This window comes from Mustela lutreola, chromosome 11 (genome assembly GCF_030435805.1).
Source record: "Mustela lutreola isolate mMusLut2 chromosome 11, mMusLut2.pri, whole genome shotgun sequence".
Taxonomy (NCBI): Eukaryota; Metazoa; Chordata; class Mammalia; order Carnivora; family Mustelidae; genus Mustela; species Mustela lutreola.
In genome coordinates, this window is record NC_081300.1 from 86,127,185 (window position 1) to 86,133,359 (window position 6,175).

The window sequence follows — 6,175 nt, forward strand, 5'->3', positions numbered from 1 at the left end:
GAACACACACTCTGCGCGGAGCTTCACATTAACTCTCTTGGCTCCTTCAACCCTCACAATAATCCTCAGGGGTATTATCCCCGTTTCACAGGTGAGGAAATAGGCAAAGAGAGGTGTCCCAGCTAGGGAGTGTCAGAACTGGAGTCAGAGCCAGGAAGCTGTCACACTGAGGGACAAATGCCCATCAGGGACAGCCTCCATCTAGGACATTAACCACTCCAGAAAGCATGGCTTCCTGAGTGTCGTGTCCGCCCCCCAACCCCTGGCCCTGAGACAAGGCCTTTTTGAGGAAACGAAGGGACAAGAGGGAAATCAAGCTAAACTGGGGGTCCTCGGGGCCTAGCATTGGGGTCACGTCCATTCACAGGCATCCGTGGGCCTCGAGATTCACAGATTCACGGACAATCCAAAACAGATCGGCAAGCAGGAACCATATGATCGTGTTTCTAGATGGATAGATACAAATGAGCCTGGGAACATTGTTTGTTTCTGGGGAGAGGAGGGGACCCCAGAGACGGGAGGACAGAGTGGAATGAAGGCTTCTCTTTTGCGCTACTTCATTTTTACATGGTCCTGGTGGGATACAGCAGGCACTCTCGGATGAGATGGTGTGGGGGAGGCTTTCCATAAAGGGGCTCTTTACCTAAGTGGGAGCAGATGTAGAAAAACCCAAGGGATGGAGTATTGGGGCAGGGGCTGGGGCTGGTCAGCAGGCTCAGACTGGTGAGCGGTGGGAATGGCCTCCAGCGCTTTGGAGAGGGCTGTCCTGAGGGGCCAGAACCACGTGACTCCAAGCCAGGAGGTAGGAGGTAGTAAATGCCTCCACCACTACCATGCTCCTATCTCCTGCTGGTCTCTCCACTTACCAAAGGCAACCACCAGACAGACTCCCGGGGCATGGGGCAGGCTACAGACAGAAGAGCACCCCTGCAGGGCAGACCTGACCACCACACAGTGGAGGTTTCCATGATACTGATGAGCTAAGGAGTATATATTTGGACTTCATCCCTGGGTCTTGGCACAGAGCACCTGAACCCTTGTAAAATGGATGACAGAGGTGACAGGGGCATCTTTTGTTCCACTATTTGAACTTAGTCCCCATTCTAGATTTAAGACCTTCCAAGATCTTGGGAATCTCTGGAGGGATGAAATTGTCTTTTTGTATGTTAACGAGATGGCTGATGGCTGGTGGGGCAAGGGCGGGGAGCTCACCACCCACAAGACCTGGACCAGATTAGAGGATTAGAAATTTCAGGTCTCGAGTTTAAGTGTCTTCCTTCAACTCAGGTCATGATTCCAGGGTTCTGGGATCCACCCCTGCATCAGGGTCCCTGCTCAGCAAATAAATAAATAAAATCTTAAAAAAAAAAGAAAGAAAGAAAGTTCAGGCCCTCCCACCCACACCTGACCTCTAAGGGGGGAGGAGGGGCTGCTGACCGAATTAATCAATGGCCAGTGATTTTAATCAACACCACCTATGTCACAAAACCTCCGTTAGGATCCTAAAGAAGAGAGTTGGGAGAGCTTGCAGGTTGGTGAACACACGCTTGTGCTGGGAGAGTGGTGCCTCCCTGCTCCACGGGGACAGAGCTCCTGTGGTAGGGACCCTTTCTTATTTTTTTTTACAAGATTTTATTTATTTATTTGACAGACAGAGATCACAGTAGGCAGAGAAGCAGGCAAGAGAGAGAGGAGGATGCAGGCTCCCTGCCGAGCAGAAAGCCTGATTCGAGGCCCAATTCCAGGACCCTGAGATCATGTCCTGAGCTGAAGGCAGAGGCTTTAACCCACTGAGCCACCCAGGCGCCCCTCCTGCGGTAGGGACCCTTTCAAATCCCACCCTAGCTACCTCTTCCTCCGACTGTCATTTGCATTCTTTATCATACTACTTTCTAATAAACCAGTTATTACTGTGTGTCCCTGAATCCTGGGAGCTATCATAACAGATTATAGAAACTGAGGATGGGGTCATGCATGGGAGCTTCTGATGGGAAGCCAAGTCAGAAGTGGGGGTACCCTGGGACCCCAATACTTGTGAGTGGCATCTGAGATGGGGGCCGTCTTGAGGGACTAAGCCCTTAACCTATGGGGTCTGCAATAAGCCCGCGTAGTTAGTGTCAGAGCTGAGCTAAAAGCTGAGTCTTTTTTTTTTTTTTTTTTTTTTTAAGATTTATTTACGTATTAGAGCAAGAAAGCGTGAGTAAGAGATGAGCAGACTCCCCAGTGCAGGGCTCCATCCCAGGACCCTGAGACCAGGACATGAGCTGAAATCAAGAGTGGGATGCTTACCTGATGCAGGTTTCCCAGGCTCCAAGAGGCCTGTACAGTATTTCTACCTACCATTCAGGGAACAAAATGCAGTCACACGGCCACCCCTAGTTGCAAGAGAAATGAGGAAATACCTTTATTCTAGACAAGATCAAGATTCTGTTGCTAAGGAAAAATGGGAAGAATGTCTGTTAGATGTGTAATTAGCTGCAAATAATAGTAGCATCTCCAGTCATTAGGCCCTTACTATGCGCCGGTACAGTGTATCTGTGGTCAAACAGGATTGACCGCTGCCCCTTCCGTAGCCAGGGACACACATACACACACACACACACACAAGCCATTTGCCCCTTCACTGTGAGCTGCCCATGTGAGACGTCTTTGTAATGTGATCCCAAGCAGGGAGGGGAAATGTTCCCTTAATGTTCCCTTAGCATAATAAGGTCAGGGTTACTGGTTCTCATGAAATTCAGTCAAAACGCTGTGACTTGGAGAAATATTAACTTCCCATGCAGATAGGGGGGAATGTTTTCAGAAGGAAATTAATCTTGGTGGCTGGAGATAACGTTTGATTTCATATACACAGATACAAGTCCAGCGCTGTCTGGCATGGAAACCCCCCACTGTTCCAGCCAACCCCAGCCTCCCGCTCCTGCCCCCAGAGGAGTCAACAAATGGTGAGACCAAAGTCCCTCTGTTCCCCTCTGCGAGTCAGCAGAAACTCCGGAGAAGAAAGGCTTTTGATAGTCAGCGGACTCTGGGAACTGTGTACTTAGCAATTTACAAAAAGGGGCTTCAGTGGGGACTCTGACATTTTTACAGAGATGGGTGATGGCTGGAGAGTCAGGAGGAAGGGAGGGCATGAGGCATGCGAAGGTAGGAGAGAGAAGTAGGCGGTGCAGAGAGGAAGGGAACATCACAGGGCTGCCATTTTGTACAACTCCAGGGTCACACCCACCCACAGAGAAGAGAGGCCAGCACTGTTTCTAAAGGGCCTGTAGAAAGGAGATGACATTCGACCTTCTGGGAGCGCTGGTGGAGGAAGGAGCTCGAAAGGGGGAGGTGGCAGCCGTGACCATCCCCTGGGAAATGAAGCTACCCCAAGACTGGAGACATGGTTTGGGGTTCCTGAGGATTGGTGATTTGGGCAAAACCCAGGAAGGATGGATCCTGGCTATGGAGCAGCCAGTCTGAACCAAGACACCCGCACTGAAGCCTGGCACAGAAATGGTGGTCTTGCCAGCCTTGGGGGGTGGTTCCACAGTCTTGGACCAAGGGCATAGATGAAAGGCCAGAAGGCCCCCTCAAACATATTTTCCTGTAGAGGACTCCCATGACCTTTGTACAAGACTAAAAATAAGAAGCTGAGTTATGACCGAACATGAGTGCCACCCTCCCTGAACACGAGGAAGCCTTGGGTCAGGAGTAGTTGGATTTCAGATAAATAAAGTACTGTTCCCTTAGTATCTGTGGTGGAAATTCATATCCCCCCTTGCAACCTGCAAGGAAATGGTGTTATTTTAGGCAGATGGCCAGACCCTTCTGCAATGAGTTGGCAAAACTTGAGGAGAGGGACATGACCTTCCACAAGACTGCCCTCACCTCACCTCAGACACCAACTGCAAGATTGGGGTGTCCCTGGGCCACCCTCACATTTCCCTTTTTATATTTTGGGAATGAGTTGGGGAATGGAAAAAAAGAAAAGGTCAAGACTGATCAAAAGTGTAGTTCTTGAGACAAGGGAAACAAAATGAAAGCTATTAAGCCTTGATTAAAATTCTCCCATCTTCTCCCTAGAAACCGTATGCACCCACAGCCTTCCCCTAGTCAGTTAAGGACAACTCTGTGGCATCATTAGGAGTCCGGGTTCTTTTCATTTTCCTTCTCAGCAGTCTACAGCATCAGCTTCACTGAGTTGTGACTCCCCTCGTGGTCACAAAGTGGCTGCCACCATGCACTGAGGCATCTTGGCTTCCTAGGGGGAGAAACAGAGGGGGAGTGGCTTCCATGCAGTAGTCTAGCCAGATCTGAATCAACCAGGGGCCAAAGAAGAAGGAATTACCACACTTGATTTAATCTGGTGGTGATTCTCTCGGAAGTGCAGTCCTAGGACCAGCAACAACTGCCTCCCCTGAGAACATTTTAGAAAGGAAAACCCGAGGGCACCTGGTGGCTCAGTCGGTTAAGCCTTAGGCTTAGGTCATGATCCCATGGAACCCCACATTGGGCTCCCTGCTCAGTGGGGAGTCTGCTTCTCCCTCTCCCCTGCTTGTGCTCTCTCTTTCTGGAAAAAAAAAAAAATGCAAATCTTCCAGCAGACCCAGGGAGCCAGTGTTTCCTAAGCCCTGCGGGGGATTCTGATACCCTGATGGAGAACCACTGCCTTAAGTAAAAGTCTTCATAAACCACCTTCAAGGTCCAGGTGTGAGGGTGACGTTGGAGAAAGGTAGGTGAGTTGGCAGGAGGGCCATGAGGGAAAGAATGCCCTCCCCAGTGGGCACTGCAAATCCTGCTGTGGATAATGAGATGACAGGGACAATGTGGGCTCAGGAGTCCCCATCTGCAGCAAGGAGACTGTAAGACTGAGGTCTCTTCTGTTACAACCCTCAAGGGAACGGGATCTACCCACTGGACAGAATAAGCGCCTACACATCCATCATCAATGGATCTCACAGTGGTCCTTTAAGAGATGTTACAAAATTTCTATTGTAGCCATGATGAAACTGAGGTTCAGAAAATTCAAGGCTACACAGGTATACACAGCCACCCATCTGGGTCCTACCCTCTACGCCATGGGAGACGGTCAGTCTCCCGTCCACATGACCAGTGATGATGTACCAGTCAACAGCAGAGTGATGGGAAAAGCTAGCTTCCGATCGGAACAACTAGTAACAAAGGGGAATGAACATTTCATGTAGAGAATTTTAACCTAATGGTAAGACCAGCTAAAAGTTAGTTTTATCAAAATGTAATAGCACTTCTTACCAATGTCAGTTACAAAATACTCTCGCCCTCCATCCCCAGTTGGTTTAAGTTCTGAAAGAACTCCTGTACTGTTGGGTTTTAGTAATATAAATGACTCTATAATAAGTATATAATTAAATTAAAATAGAACACAAGTAATATAAATGTAAAACTGGTACTTTGTAATATCTTTGGGGTGTTTTTGTTTTGTTTTTAGTAATCATTGTAGTCTACTTATAGGGAAGTTAATTCGGAGAATTCCCAGTGATATGGCTACTCCCCGGGTAGCTGGTCTCAGCTATCTTGGTTTTAAGAGTAGGTTTTTAATGATATAAAATCACTGGGGGTGGTCATAACACCAGCCCCAATGGCACTCCGTGTTCCTCCTTCAAACATTAGATTTCGGGTGCCTGGTGGGCTCAGTTGGTTAAGCGATTGCCTTTGACTCAGGTCATGATCCTGGAGTCCTGTGATCAAGTCCTGCTTCAGGCTCCCAGCACCATGGGGAGTCTGCTTCTCCCTCTGACCTTCTCCCCTCTCATGCTCTCTCCTCACTCTCTCTCTCGAGAGTGAGGAGAGAATCTTTAAACAGAATCTTAAAAAAAAAAATAAATAAACAGTAGATTTAAAAACAAAACAACACAGAGATAGTACAGTGATTAAAAAGATGAAGAAACAGAACCTATCCTACCTCTAATTTGGTCATTTTAGAAGGCCACTGGGAGTAATAAAATTTAAAAAGATGAAACACAGTGTGAACAGCAAGATGTAATACTTCTGTTTGTTTGGTCAGTGCTAATTTTAGTTCCTGCATGATATTTTTACTGAATTCACTAATAAGTTTAAAATTGAAATGTATTCCTACTTCTTTTTTTTTTAAAGATTTTATTTATTTATTTGACAGAGAGAAATCACAAGTAGATGGAAAGGCAGGCAGAGAGAG